General features: G+C 39.5%; 2 long non-coding RNA genes across 2 annotated transcripts; one reads left to right on the forward strand and one right to left on the reverse strand.

Moving 5' to 3' along the window:
• Positions 1 to 309: 309 nt before the first annotated feature.
• LOC112572408 lies at positions 310 to 2,993 on the reverse strand. Its single transcript, XR_003100988.1, has 3 exons — positions 2,818 to 2,993; positions 1,146 to 1,231; positions 310 to 471 (listed from the first exon to the last, which is right to left on the reverse strand). It is a non-coding gene; the product is annotated as an uncharacterized LOC112572408 (long non-coding RNA).
• Positions 2,994 to 11,374: 8,381 nt separating this feature from the next.
• LOC112572498 lies at positions 11,375 to 13,087 on the forward strand. Its single transcript, XR_003101010.1, has 3 exons — positions 11,375 to 11,686; positions 12,211 to 12,284; positions 12,948 to 13,087. It is a non-coding gene; the product is annotated as an uncharacterized LOC112572498 (long non-coding RNA).
• The last annotated feature ends 2,045 nt before the right edge of the window (positions 13,088 to 15,132 follow it).

Genomic DNA, 15,132 nt, shown 5'->3' on the forward strand with positions numbered 1-15,132 from the left:
GTATCACATCTGTTGTTTTAAAAATCCATTAGCAACCTACAAATTTGTTTTATACTTTATACAGTACTCACATAAAATGAAGTAGCGTGAGGAACAAGTACTAATGCCAGAAAATTCTTGTTTCCATCCTAAGGATTTTTAGTGACTGTGCAGCAAGCAACGAAACTCTCTCCCCTTCCATATCTGCCACCTATCCACCATTGAATGTATTAAATGTGCATTGAAGATATACCTCTTCCTTGAGCACTACTCCTAACAACAGTCTACACAATGTCACCCCTTTTTCAATGCCCCCAAACCCCACACCTTTTTATTGCTCCTTCCCTACTCATCTTCCTCTGTTGAAAATGGGGACAGAGATCAGGATAAAAACTGTGTTGCGAGCAGACAGTCCAGATGAAGTCAGTCCTGCATAAGCATCCACCCACTCCAACACCACTTGTGTCCGAGGACCATGTTGACACAACATTCCTGTAGAGAAGACATGCATATGCAGTTTTTTTGTTTTTAGCTAACTGAAAGTAAAAAGCAGCTTTAGGTTTACAAAAGCTGCTTGCACCTCTAAAATGGCTCAACAGATTTCCATGTAATTACACTAAGCAAAGGCTGACTATCCTAACACACAGGTAATAATTAAGCAAAACTCTGCCTGCCCATTTCAGTGTCATATCTTATGCTGTGCTATATATAATTGTGTGACACATCACTGTAAAAGATTTACTGCAACTGAATTTTCTCTGTTGTAGAAAGTAGATGAGGACAAGAATGTTACCTCACCTAATCCAGCACTACAACTGGCAAACATCACTCCTAGAGTTGTGAAAATAGATCTTGTTTCTATTGAAAATTTTTATTTATTCTTGAAAGGTGAAAATATGAAAAGTGCATCTCTCCTCCTTCATTTGTTCTTTCATACACAATCTAAAATATTGTGGACTTTGTGCCAGCTTTCAATTCTTTGTTGAAAGGCACATCGGTGCTACAATCATAATGATTACTTTTGTTGGGTCTTCATGCTTAGACACTAAAGCATGTACAATATAACAAAAGTACCAAAATATAACAAAAATGCAAAATCAAAGAAAATTGTGCAGTAAATCAAAAGGGCAATGAAAGCAGAATATGCTGATAAAAATTACACATACCTAATTTACTGAGCCACACCTGGCGTACCAAACCAACCGTTGCAAAACTCCCAATAGCGAACATAACAACCAACGGAGTTTTAAACCTGAAGACATTCAAAAGTGAAATGCACTCTGTGTCATTAATAAATGCTGAAAGACAGCATAAATTTAGCATGCAGAGAAATAAATTGGTAATTTTGTAGCAGTATTTAAATCCCTCAGTCATTAAATGAAATAGATTTGCCTGCAAAACTCAGCAATCATTTTTAAGTCAGCCACAAAATTAAACTTCTCTAAAGAGTCAACATTCAGTGCCACAACACTCAAAACACCTGAAAAGGATCATGCCCAAGTGTAAGAAACAACTATGAGAAAAGTTTAAGTTTCATGAAATATCAATGGACTTTCAGGTAATACTTTTTAATTGTCAAAAATATATAAAACAAATTGAGAGCCAGCGTTTTAAACATTTTATCAGAATCTAGACTGTAGAGTAACACATGAAACAACACTTTAATGTGAAACTATCATATATCATAAAATGAGTTTCACAGAAAGATAACCTTTGGATACCAAGAGGAGTATTTTTATAGTTCTATCTAGCTATACAATTCATTTTATAATTATAGAATGCATTCTATTACTAAAAAGCAAAAAAGTTGGTAAAAATCAGAATGTTTCACGAAATGCATTTATGCTATGCAAAGAAGTTGCTATCCGATATATCCATTCATTTTATTTATATATACACACACACACACAATTTCATAGCTATAGAATGCATTCTATACAATTATGGAATTCAATTGTGTAAAGAATTTGCATAGTTTTGGGCATGTGAAAAGTGAGCCAATCTTCAATAGGATGAGAAAATATTTGCATGTAAATATCTGTTCTATTGTTAAAACAGTGAAATAGTCTGAAGAAATGGAATGGTATGGTTATTAGTCATTATTTGTAGTAATGACGCACTGTTTCTGTGGCCATGTGGTGTTTACATAATCAGAGATAAAAGAACAGTTCATTAAAATATTGATGAAAAAAACTCACTTGTAAAATACAGATAAAGAATTCTTTATTCTTAAGTTGATAAGTTGAAGAAAAAGAAACAATAGTGATGAGGAAGACGATATGACAAAAATATTAACAGCACACATACATAAGCGATTGTTTATCCTTATACCTTTTACTTATTAAGAATAAAATTATTTTAAACTGCCTCGAAGAATTAATTTCAAAATTCCCTTATTTACATGATACGTTGAGCATACACAAGGGCTCACTGATACTCATATCGAAACAAAGATATTGAATACGAGTATTTATATAGTATCTGTGATGGAAGCAAGCGATAGCAGACGACAATGAATAGAGAGTATTGTCCCTGTACACACAATATGTCAACAAATTAGCTCCCTTTGCGCATCGTTGTGTAGTAAAGCAAATATAGTTGTATCATGATGTAGTGGATGTATCATAACATAATTTTAATCCCTTCCTTTTCTCTGCCAAAATAATAAGAAAATGTGCTGGAATCTAGCCACTAGCGCACCTCTCTACCCCCAGTACAACTACTGCCCGTACCATCGGTACCAATGCCAACTGCCGCATCCACCACCTCCATCCCAGTGTAAGTCAATCCAACCATGGAGTAAAAATTTCCTACTTCACCACGGAGATGAATTCCCACCTGAACTGTGTTCCTCGGGAGTAAAATTGTTTGAGACGATCACAACAAGTCTCGGCGAGGAGCTCGTCACCCTGCGCGCATCTCTCCGTCAACTAACGGAGCAAATTATTTAGTGCATGACGCAGCGTTTCACTCTCCAGCGAAGGCAGCGGAACGACTGAGAGTCGCGCCAGGCCGGCCATTCCCCCGTCATCTGACGTAAGTGACTATCCACCTCCATTGCCTCATACAAGCCCCAAGCACTCCCGTCTCCCGTCCCCACGCAATAATCTTCCCCCTCCCGCTCACACCACCAGCTCTTGTCGGAAACAAGACACCCGCCCCACTCCTGTCCCCAGACAACAACTAACCGTCAACCGCGCTGATCTTTTTTTCATGAACGATGAAGCAGCTTCCGAAGCCTTTGGAAGCGTGACGTCACACTTCCGAGACGACCATTTGTTTGAGTTACAATCGTGGGCTAATTTTTTACTATCGACTCCAGTGTGATCTTAAGATGGCATCAACAGGAGTCAGCGATCGGGGCTTGGCTGTTATGGATGATCACGCCTGCAACGAGCAGCAACTTAGTGTGTGCAAGTAAGTGTGATTCATTCAACTGACTTTAATTTTTATCCCAAGAAATGATGTAAAAATGCAAAGCGCGTGAAAATCGGCCACATGTACGTCGATCACATTTCGACAGCACTGAATTTATAGTCACACGCTCGCACAAGCAAATAGTAAAAAGATCATATGACCTCACAAACTTCTTTTGAAATCGGGTTCATATGAGAAAGAACGAACGAACGAATTTTTTATTTGAGAAAGAACGAACGAACGAATTTTTTATTTGAGAAAGAACGAACGAACGAATTTTTTATTTGACTCAGGCCACGTGGCCTCAACATTCAAGTGATGAGCACAGCTTGTGCAATATCATGAGGCCTAACCACTTCGGTATAATATATCGTAATATCGTATCATGGACAATGACATAAAATAATACAGAATAATTAAACAATACCACTTTGAACTTTACGACGTTTAAAGCAATAGTACAGGTACCTAGCAAGACAGTTAAGGTGTGAGGCATCATTAAACAAAAGATTAATTGTAAAATATGATGGTTGGGTTCTATATTGAATTGGCAAAAATGTAAGTCTCAGGTCCTCTAAAAGATGGCAATGGAAAAGATGTATTTCATCGTCTTGCGAAGACTGACAATGGGGGCATTTGAGGTCTGGCTCTGTAGTGGTCACGTATCTGTACCTATGAGTTTTCAGGTCAGAAATTCCCATACGGAATCTAATTAGGGAATCTCTCAGAATCTTATTTTTAACAACATGCAGATAAGGTTCTATCTGTAAACTTGGTTTTAAAGTTGCATAAACGGTAAACCTACAACTGTCTGCAACATGTTGATGCCAGTCTTGTTTGTAACAGTCGATAAGACGTTGCTTAAAAATACGAAGGAAGAGTCTCACATTCTGTACACCCTGGTTCATCCACACATATCCAAAACCATGCGAGTGTAGAGTCATACACACTTCTGATACCCAGCATACCTTCCCTCTATTATGCAGTTGCAACAACATATTATATGCTTTCCGTGGTATCCTGTTGGAGTTCAGTCTTGTCAAAGGTAACCAGTATCGCAAACATGAAACTTTGGCTTGGGTCGATAAGGGAAATCTACCAGTATCACCATAGACCATGTCGTTTGGAGTTTTGGGGCTAACATTTAACAACTTTTTCAGTGCAAAGGTATGTACTCGCTCCACAGGAAGATGAGTTTTTAGGCCCCAGATTTCAGATCCGTACAAAAGCTTTCTGGAAGTCTATGAAGGCTACATATAATTTCTTTTTTTGTAGGAGGTGCTGTTGTATCATTGCAAATAGTGTGAAGATGTGATCGGCTGTGGAATAGTCTTTGCGAAAACCTGCCTGAATCTCGCCAACAGCGCTTGTTTCTTCGAGCCATTCGGACAACCGCTTATTTAGGATAAATGTATACAATTTGCTGCATATATTTAGGAGAGAAATGCCTCTATAATTATTTGGATCTTCAGTATTCCCTTTCTTATGCAATGGATGAATGATGGCTTCTGACCATGCTTCTGGGAACTGGCCTGACGAGAATAAATAGTTAAACAACTCTACTAAAAAAGGAAGAGTAGTGTCAATACTCTGTTTTAGCAGTTCAGGTACAATTCCATCAGGACCTGATGCTTTGTTGAGTTTCAGATGCTTAATCGCATCTCTTACTTCACCTGGTGTGATGTCTCTATCAGTTGAGTTGCTGTTGTAGGAATGTTCTCTGTCATTGTCTGTATAGTCAGTCTGGGTATCTACGTAGCTATCCTGCTTACCTTTGAAGACTGTCTGGAAGTAATTATACCAATCTTCTATTGGTATACCATTTTTCGCTATTGTTTTAGGTTGGAGAGCTTTAAGGGTTTTCCAAAAGGTGCTCGAGTCGTTCATACTATTTTCTATCCTTCTGAGAGCTTCTAATTTAAAGTGAGCTTTTTTGGGGGAAATTAATTTTCTGTACAACTTTCTCGTTTCAACGTATGATCTAAGGTTTTCTTCTGTGCGTGTCTGCCTAAACATAAAGAGCGCTCGCCTAGCTGCTTTCTTTGCTGCGTAACATTCGCTATCGAACCATTCATTTCTTCTATCGCGCCTAGACAGTTGATTGCGCTTCTTCATATCATTAGCAGCGAATTTCAGTCCAGCGGTGAACAAGTCCACAGCTGTGTTCACGTTTGTGTGAATCATGGTTCTAGCTCTATCTAGCTTTTCTAAAAACTCGGGAGACTGAAGATTGGACAGGAATGTATGTTTTAGTTCAGGATTCCATATTATTTTTTCGATAACCTCGGGACTTTTGTCAGGTTCTACTTTACCGTGCAGGCCAGAGTATAAAGTGCATACTAAAGGTAGATGTTGTGACTCCAAGCGTTCATCAACAATTAATTTCCTTGGTAAATACATAACATTGCTAGAAAGAATGAAATAGTCTATGACACTGCAGCCAGACTGGGAAATGTATGTAAGGTGACCGTTTTCGTCGCCGTTGCAGTTTCCGTTCAAAATTGACAAGTCAAAAACGGAGCAAAATTCTAACAGCAGTTTACCGTAATCGTTTAAAGTCTGGTCCTGGGATTGTCTGGTACTGGTGGGGCATGTAATTCCCTGTGTCAGTGAGTCTGCTGCAAGGTCAGTATATACAGGATTTTCGTTGGAAGTTCTCGCATTTAAGTCCCCGCATATAATAACTGCAACTTCCCCAAATTTTTCCAAAAATATCCAGTAAACAATGCTCCAGAATGGATATACCATTATTAAAATCAGATACCTCATAGAAAGGGGAGTCAACTGGAGGTAAATATGTGCAAATGAGGTACATCTCTGTGTCCGTGCCAAATAGCAGCTTTGAAATTTCTATGACTATAATGTTTTCATAATTTATATCAATATTCCTAATGAATCTGCTAAAACATTTCTTCACTAAAAGCATTACCCCCCTGATGCTCTACCCTGAATTGACAGTTTTTTTGCGGGAAGCAAGAAACATTCGTGAGTAGAAAACTGGTCGCATGTAAAGTTTTCAGTTGTCCAAGTTTCGACTAAACAGACAAAATCAAAGCTGGATATATAAGAAATAAAATCACGGTCTGATAACTTAGGCAATATACCGTCAATATTCCACGACATAAAGGTGACTGACGGGTTATCATGCGAAGAGCAATTTGTGCTGACCAGCGTGTGCGCACTACTTACATTTTCTGGGCCACGGCCGAGTCCTCATTTTGTGAAGGTTGATTTTGATTTTCTAGAGTTCTGTCTGTTTGAGATTGCAGTTTTATTTCTGTCACTAAAGCTAGGGACCGGTTTGCGGGAAACTGCTTTAGTCCAGCTGACAGGTAGTTGTTGTTGTGTAGCGTCAGCTGTCGTAGCACGACGTGATCTTGTCTCGTAGTGAGGTTGACCGGCGTTCATGGCGCCTGGAACTGAACAGTTCACGCTGGTTGGCTGTTGGGTCGGGTGTGTTTCTCTGACGTCGTTCGCTCGATCAGCGTTTTGCACGTGGTGTTTGTGCGTAGCAGGTGGTGAACTTGGCCCACTTACACTGTTTTGGCGCCCGCCGATTGCCTGTTGAATGGTGCAGCTAACATGAGACATGTTGCAATCGTCATGACCAGTAGGTAGTTCTTCAATGAGTCCAAAAGAGTTAGATTGCTGTAAGGTCGGCGATTCAGCAGACAACGCATCACTATCGTTATCGTTGTCATCGCCTGTAGAGACAGTAGCAGGGTGACCGGGGTCTATCGTGATGTAGTGGGCGTCGTCTTTGATGACACTGCTGTTGTCGTAGGCATCACGGGTTTGGGGACGTAAGTGTCTCGGTACTGTATGAAGTTTACCGTTTTTATAGAATGTAAAAGTCCCTTCCTCGCGAGCATTTAGGATATTGTTCGTCTGTTGTCTCGTCAGATCACTGGCGACTCTGACGCCTGCCGCCCGAAGTTTGTCTCTAGTCGTCTTGTTGCTCAGGATTCGCATTTTGTCATTCCACCGATGAAATTGTATAATTAAGGGCCTTGGGCGGGTCTCACCAGGCTTTCTGTTTCCGAGGCGATGAGCCCGCTCAATGTCCTCCGTACACCATGACTTTTCCACACAAAATTCGTTTAAAAGGCATATCACTTTAGAGCTACACTCAGCATAATTTTCGCCAGCCGTTTCTTTAATGCCAAACATTTTGAGAGACACAGCTTCGAGCTTGTCCATCTCCATTGTAATCTCACCCAGTTTCTCTCTTAACAATTTATTTTCCTCGGTTAACACGTCAATGTGTCTCTTATTTTCACATATCTTTACATTGACCCGCTGATGTTTTGCACCAAGGACTGGTAGAAGGTTTGTATTTGCTGTGAGATTTGGTGAGTGATGATGTCTCCAATACCACGAAGTTGGCTGTCTACAGAACAAACAAAAGCGGACTGTGACTGTTCCAAGCGGGACAGAGAAGTAGAGAGAAGGGCGAGACTAGATGATATACTTTGAGTAGTGGGTTGTTCTGACTCAGGGCCGGCACAGGTAGGGTTTTCGCTGTCACTTGTGGCAAGCTGTTCAGGGACAAGTGTGTCCGTTAACGAAACGTCAGGTACCGTGCAGTCACTTGTCATCTGATCAGCTGCATTTGGAACATGAATTATTTCCTCGAGGGGTCCGGGGTTCAGTTCAACATTTCCAGAACACATCAGCAGACTAGATATGATGATAGCAAGCAGCACACATTGTGCTCTCTTAGTGCTCACCTTGCTATGTTTGACTGCGGCAGCCGTCGCCCTTCGCTGCATTAAGTAGACGTATCGCCACAAAAAGCGATCACAAAGCACACGAAAAGTTGAAAGTTCCGCAGGCATGACCAGTAAATATGTATTACACACAGTGGAATTCACAATTTTAGCCTGGGGTGATTTAATGTAGTAGAAATAATGTAGATTTTCTAAATTCCATCGGGAGCATTCAGAAACATGTCTGACTATGCCTATGAGTTGTGCTCACCACTCGCATTATGTCAGAGAGAGAGAGAGAGAGCTTACTTACTTCTCAAAGAATGAAGGTAACTACTAGATTACACAATAATTCTTTATTTCAAACAAATTTTACACACAGACTTCACAGACAGTTCACTTTGTCACAGATTATGCACAACAGCTTTGAGAAAAAACATTGATTCAATGGCGAGAGAAATGTGTGAGCTAACGGTTCACATGAGGAGGGATAGTGAGAGAGAGTTCACTGATACATTGATACAATGGCGAGAGAAATGTGTGAGCTAAGGGGCGTCACACACTTGACTTCGGCTAAAGGTCCCGCGTGAAATGCCGAAATGAAGTGCCCCGCGCCGAAACGTCCGGCGGCGAAACGTCCGTGTACCTTAACATTGTCGATCATGTCAAACAAATGGTCGCTTGCAAGCACTAGATTATATGGTTTCCATTGTCAATCAATAGGTTTTAATGAAAGGCTTGATAGAAAATGGATCATATTAGAGAACGAAAAACATTCCAAAGCAAAGCGCAAATGATCGCCACCCCAGCTTTTAAACACCGAACTTCGTTCGTACCCACTAGACTACATAGATCAGGGGTGGGCAACTTCTCCGGTCGGCGGGCCGGATATGAGGAAATGAGGTCCTTGGCGGGCCAGATTACTGAATCAATACCTTAATCGCTTGTTTATCTACATATGCAAGGAATAAATCGTGTTTAATGTAAACTCGTAAACTTTAATTTTAAAGCATAGAGACAGAAAACAGTATTTAATGATGTTAACGTAATGTACTTCAATAGCTGCTGAAGTCCATGAGACAGCTGCGGTCGATCAAAGTTGTCAACAAGTTTACCATCACTGAACGATTTGCTGTGCTTGGCAATGTTGTATGCGACCACCAAGCTGGCATGAGTAGCAGCTTTCTGGGCTACTTTGGTTTTTACGAATACATTCTGTTGCTTTACAAGTTTTCTGTCCAGTTCTGCCATAGTACTGCCATAGCCTGCCATAGCTGCATTTGTCGTCGCATGATGGCGGCTAACGTTGTACTCTGTCATCACGGCAACACGTTCACTGCACAACAAACATACTGCTTTCTTGCCGACTTCTAAATCTAATTCTAACTGAAAACAAAGAATAAGAAAACAAAGAACCAAAGAATAACTAACAGTCACTATTATTCGACGCAGTAAGCAAGTAATTAGTACATGTAGTGGGAGATTGCGGCAGAATGTGGCCGCGGGCCACATTATCATGCACGAACAGAAACAGTCTGCGGGCCAGTCAAAATCCCGTCGCGGGCCGGATCCGGCCCGCGGGCCGTATGTTGCCCACCCCTGACATAGATGAACCTTACAAAGCTTTGTAATCTAATGTACTTGAAGAAACATCGTCTCGCTTGTGGTGGATGGGCCCTCGTTGATTTTACCTTTATCTGTCATCAGTTTAAGGCCTTGAGCTATTTTGCCTGTAGCAATTCACTTTATGCCACCCTTCACAGTATTTAAAAGTTGTACAATTAGCCCCCAGAACAAGTTTCATAGCTGTCAAAGAGTGAAGCGAAGGTTGGCTTAGAAGGGAAGTGTGCAAGGTCGCTGACGTCACGCTTCCGAAGGCTTCCGAAGCTGCTTCAGTCCAGGGCATGGCCGACATCTAGATGTGGATCGCTTCTCTTCCCACGAGAGCTGATAACGTGGAGGTCGATGTACACATCTGATAGCAGCAGCAGCAGCAGCAGCAAAACAACAACAACAACAACAACAACAACAACAACAACAACAACAACAACAAAAACAGCAATGGAATGATGATGATGCACAGCAAAAAACAAGGAAAGCAATGTTTTGCGCCTTAATTTGATTACCAAAACATTAAAAATAATCAAGGCTGCTTTTTTTCGTAGTTACTAAGCAACACTGAGACTTTCTTTAACCGTATCTCCATCACCAAACAAACAACTACATTAGTCTACACAGTAGATCCTTGATACAATGAGACTATATTATCATGTAATACTATCGCAGCCAGCAAAATAGAACACATTATTGCAAAACATTTTAAAACTGCTGTCCCGCAAATATTAGGTTTATAAATTGATTACGGTGGTGTCGCGGGAAGTTTGCTTTTCGAATTATCACATATATTTGAATGTGTTTTTAAAAAGAAAGCTGTCCACTCCATCTGTCCTGTATACGTCCAATCACCTGTCGCTTAAAATCGTCTACGTTTAAAGAGAGCTTTATAAAACCATTTGCGTGGTGTTAAATTCAATTTTTAAAAACGTTTAAAAATGTTTTAATAAGTTTTAAATTGTTTTAATAAGGTTAAAGTTTTAGATGAAACATTTCATAAACAATTATTACAAATTTACAAAAAACATTTAAAAGTGAAACGTGTTTAAAAAATTTATAAAGTGTTAGAAAATAAATCATTAAAACAAAAATGTTTAAATAAATGTTTTATAAACATGTAAAAGTTAACGTCTATCACTGCGCGTCATAAGCCCGCAGGTGATGGGATTTTTTAAAAACACCTCCAAATTTTATTCGCGTACCCAGCTTCGCGGCGTAGATACTGACAATCCTCACAAAAAGCATTTTTAAAGTCTTTGTTATATTTGTCTTATCGCTAGGTTTGATATTTTAAAATTATATTGCAGTTTATAAAACATCTATGCTACGTAACTAAATATTCACTACTCTTCTGGTAGATGCGTACTCCCATGATTCCACGCGGCGCGAAATTTTCTCTGCTGCTTGCTACACGTGACTGTGCGAAAAACAAGGCTGTTGATCTATCATCTTTTTGTCTTTGTTTACCTCAAAATTTTATTTGCGTACCTTGGCGGTGTAGATACTGACAATCCTCACAATAAACATTTTAAAGACTTTGTTATACATTTTTTATCACTAGGTTTGATATTCTAATATCATTTGCAGTTTATAAATTATAAAACATCTATGCTACGTAACTAAATATTTCATATTCTTGTTGAGGCGTGTACTCCCATGATTCCACGCGGCGCGAAATTTTCTCCGTTGCTGACGACACGTGTACTGTGAGAAAAACATTGAGTTGTAAAACGCTTATATACAGTGTTCTAGTACAGCACAGATTTAATTGATGCTTATTAGGTGTGATTTGTCAAACAAAGTTTTCGTTTTGAATAGTGCGCTCGTATATAATCTAAGACGTTAAGGCAACTGATGTCCAAATCATGTCGTCCTACTGGACGAAGCGGAGAAGAGTAAATAAAATTGTTGAAGCAGAGTTGGCGGAACCAAAAGAAAAAAGACAGATCCGATACAAACAATGGAGTGTGAGTATATGTGCTTTAAAAATTTTGCATTTATTATTAGTGCTATTAAATTATGCATATACGTGTCTTCGTATATGTGTGTGTTGACACCGCTTACTAGTTATGTACTAACTACTTGCATTTGTTTTTCATTGCTGTACCATTATCTATGGCAGAAAGTGCGAAACAGTACCACTTTTATTGTATAATCATTTTTGGTTATGATGTTTATTTGTTTGTGTTTTATTTTCTTAAAATATCCTTCATTTGATTTTTTAATAAACATTTTCTTTCTATGGCATCATAACATTGCATACCAGAGAAGTAAATTGCAGTCAGTACAATCATGTCAGCTGAACAGTAATTGCTTACTATGTTTCCTTCATTCAGCATAATTCCTTGAGTATACAAGTTGGACATAAGTATATGCAGTCATAATCTCAGGACTAAATATGACAGATAAAGTGAAAAGTTTAACCCACTCCCACCACAAAAAGTTAGCCTTTCTGGGAAGGGTTCTTGAATGATGGTTTATTTTTTTTCAGCACACAAATATGGCAGCAGACTTGCCACCAAGTAAGGTGACAAAACATGTGAAGGAGGGAACTCTGCCTGACAGGTATACCTGGACTCTGCATGTTTGCATTTGAGTTCAAAGGGGTACTTTTATACTGTTTGTTCATTGTCATATATTATATATCATAGATTGGATGTTGCATCAGCCTGGTTAATATGTAATAGCTAATATACAGCAAATCTTGAAACAACAGATGTTTTTGTTTGAATTATAGAATAACAGAGATCAAGGAATTCATAGGTTTGGAGAACACCTGACAAAATCAGCACAGATTCCCATTATTGTAATTTTTCGAAAATACCTGAGTGCTGTTAATGGGGCATTTGTATGAGTCCAGTAATTAGAATTTTTGTGGTCTGGAGCCATGAAATGAGATTGGCCATTTAACAATAACCACGACAATCCCAGTTCATCCTTTCAACAGTTCATTTCAATTTTTTCATGAGGGTAATATTGATATTATGATTGGTATAGCATAGGAATTACTTATTATTTATTCTTCAATTTTTGACATAAGAAATTCTTAAATTTTCAAAACTTTGTCATTTAAATGCACACTTATTACTATTTGGTATGCTTGTTAATTATGTTTAGGCCGAGACAGCTCACAAAAAAGGGCTACTTTAGATCTCAGTCAGTACATGCAGCACCGCCACTGCCAGACTCACTACAACCAAAAGTGATAAACAACCTTTTATGCCACAGGTCAATGCACTAACACGAGAATATTGGCATCATCACGTGAGCACCCCATTGATGCTCTGCAAGGAGCACAAGAGGAGACAAACCTCAAACTGCAACAGTAGAAGGCAGTGTCTAACGCAGGTAATGTAGACAATTTTATATTATGGATTTTCTTCTTATTGGTTTACCTATTCCGTTTCGTTGTGAATTCCCCTTCACAATCTGGCCCCATATGCATGAAAATCGACTGAGGATAACTCCAATTAGCTGCTAGTCCCGGAAAGCTAGTCGGGACCTACTCCCGATTACGGTCTCTCCGGATTCCGCATGCACGAAGCGCTAATCGCCCTCAACTAGCTCTCCGGGCCTGGCTGCGGGAAAACCCGATGGCCATCAGTGGAGGTGAAGGAGGCTAACTACTTCCTATCGTCACCTCGTTCTTTCCTTACATCGAACTGTCGTCTCTGAGGTCCCACCTACTTAATTAGAAAGTCATTGTCTCAATGTTAGGTATTTGACCCTATTGTAGTCGAGTCAAATGACTCAGAGTGTGAGGCAGCGATCTCTCACCTTGTGTGTTTGCGTGGTTTCTTGCGGAGACAAAGAAAGTAAGAAAATAAACAAAGGGTTGGCGAAGGGATTTGTCAGAAAGTAGACGGGTTTGCAATGTCAGCTACCAAAGGGAGTTGTATCTTGTGACTATATTACATGTACAAAAGTTTAAAATGTTCAAGAAATAAACATGAGGGCAAGGCCAACTTCAGCGTTCCGACATTGCTTGTAGAGATCTCCCTCAAGCACCGTGTTTTATTTGGCAATCACAGTCACAGTCACAACCTAAAAAAAAAAATTCATGAGGAGTCAACATGCAAAAGGTGCATGTGGGTTGGCACTAGAAGCGCCCAGAGTGCAAAGACAAATGAAGAGCCTTGAGCCTTGAAATGTAAATATTGACAATATATAGCCTGTGTTCAGTCAAAGGTTGTGTTTAATTCGTTACATTATTACACAGATAATCCAGATGATGTATAATTTAACAGTTGAAAGCAAGTGACTTTTTAGTATACACACTTCAATAGAGGAGTTCATTGCATTTATAAAGTGTCTACACACATGCTAAACACACAGAGTGGCATTTAGAGAGGGCAACATTGTAGTTTATGTCACTGACCAATGACAAGCATTAGTAATACCAGTGGTTAATTTTAAGTCTGCTAAGTTACAAAGCAGTGCTCAGTTACAAACAAAGTGGTACATCGTAAAAAAAATGAATGGCTTGATACAAAAATTCCTAGTTTCCTACATCTATTCTAGGACCATACCCTTCACACTCACACCTTTCACTTAGTATTCAGCAGTTGAAATGATAAAGGAAATGATTTTGTGTATATATATTTATTGCTTCTGCACTTGGAATAGCATTAGGTTTGCCTGAATTTAATAAAACAAGTTCTCCTGCAGCGACATGTTCAGATATTGAGTAAATGCCCATTTCCTGACAATTTACTAATTGCAACAAAAACCCAAATTCTTCTGCTTGACACCAATCAGGGCCGCCGAGAGCCAGCCCGGGCCCCGGGACAGACGACCTCTCCGGGCCCCTTGTACTTGTAATCGTAAATTATTCCCAGTATATAATGTATGTTTACAATTCGATATATCTACACTTCATTCAGTGTCCGACGGTAGTCGACATTGCGCATTCTTTACGAACGACAAAGATCACTTCAGATTGAGACGTTCTGTTATTTATTATAACACCAAAAAGAAGAAATACTAAAAAAAAAAAAAAAAACATAAATTGTAATAGAAGAATTTCCAGCAGGTCAAATTAAACCATACAGCACAAGTTCACTGTTATCCGTTCTAAATCAGAAAGTATACATCATAGCTTGGTTCAACATCGACATCGACACTACGGCAGCGCGCAGGCTGCTACAACAGTTCTCATACATATGTCCGTTTCAATCCACACCTAACGATACGTCTCTCCGAGCACTTTTCTAGCCACCAGCAATGTCCGTGTGCTCATTAATGTTCATCAAACACATACACACAGTCCGTGTAAACCGTCTTATTCTCCCTCTAACGTTGACGGTGGAGATAAACAATGGGGGGTACGACCTTCCCCCCCCTCTCTCTCTCTCTGGAGGTAAACCCAAAAGGGCAAAAGTCTTACTTTGCGTTGTCGCACCAGCGGACAATC

The sequence above is a fragment of the Pomacea canaliculata genome, linkage group LG9 (genome assembly GCF_003073045.1).
Source record: "Pomacea canaliculata isolate SZHN2017 linkage group LG9, ASM307304v1, whole genome shotgun sequence".
Taxonomy (NCBI): domain Eukaryota; kingdom Metazoa; phylum Mollusca; class Gastropoda; order Architaenioglossa; family Ampullariidae; genus Pomacea; species Pomacea canaliculata.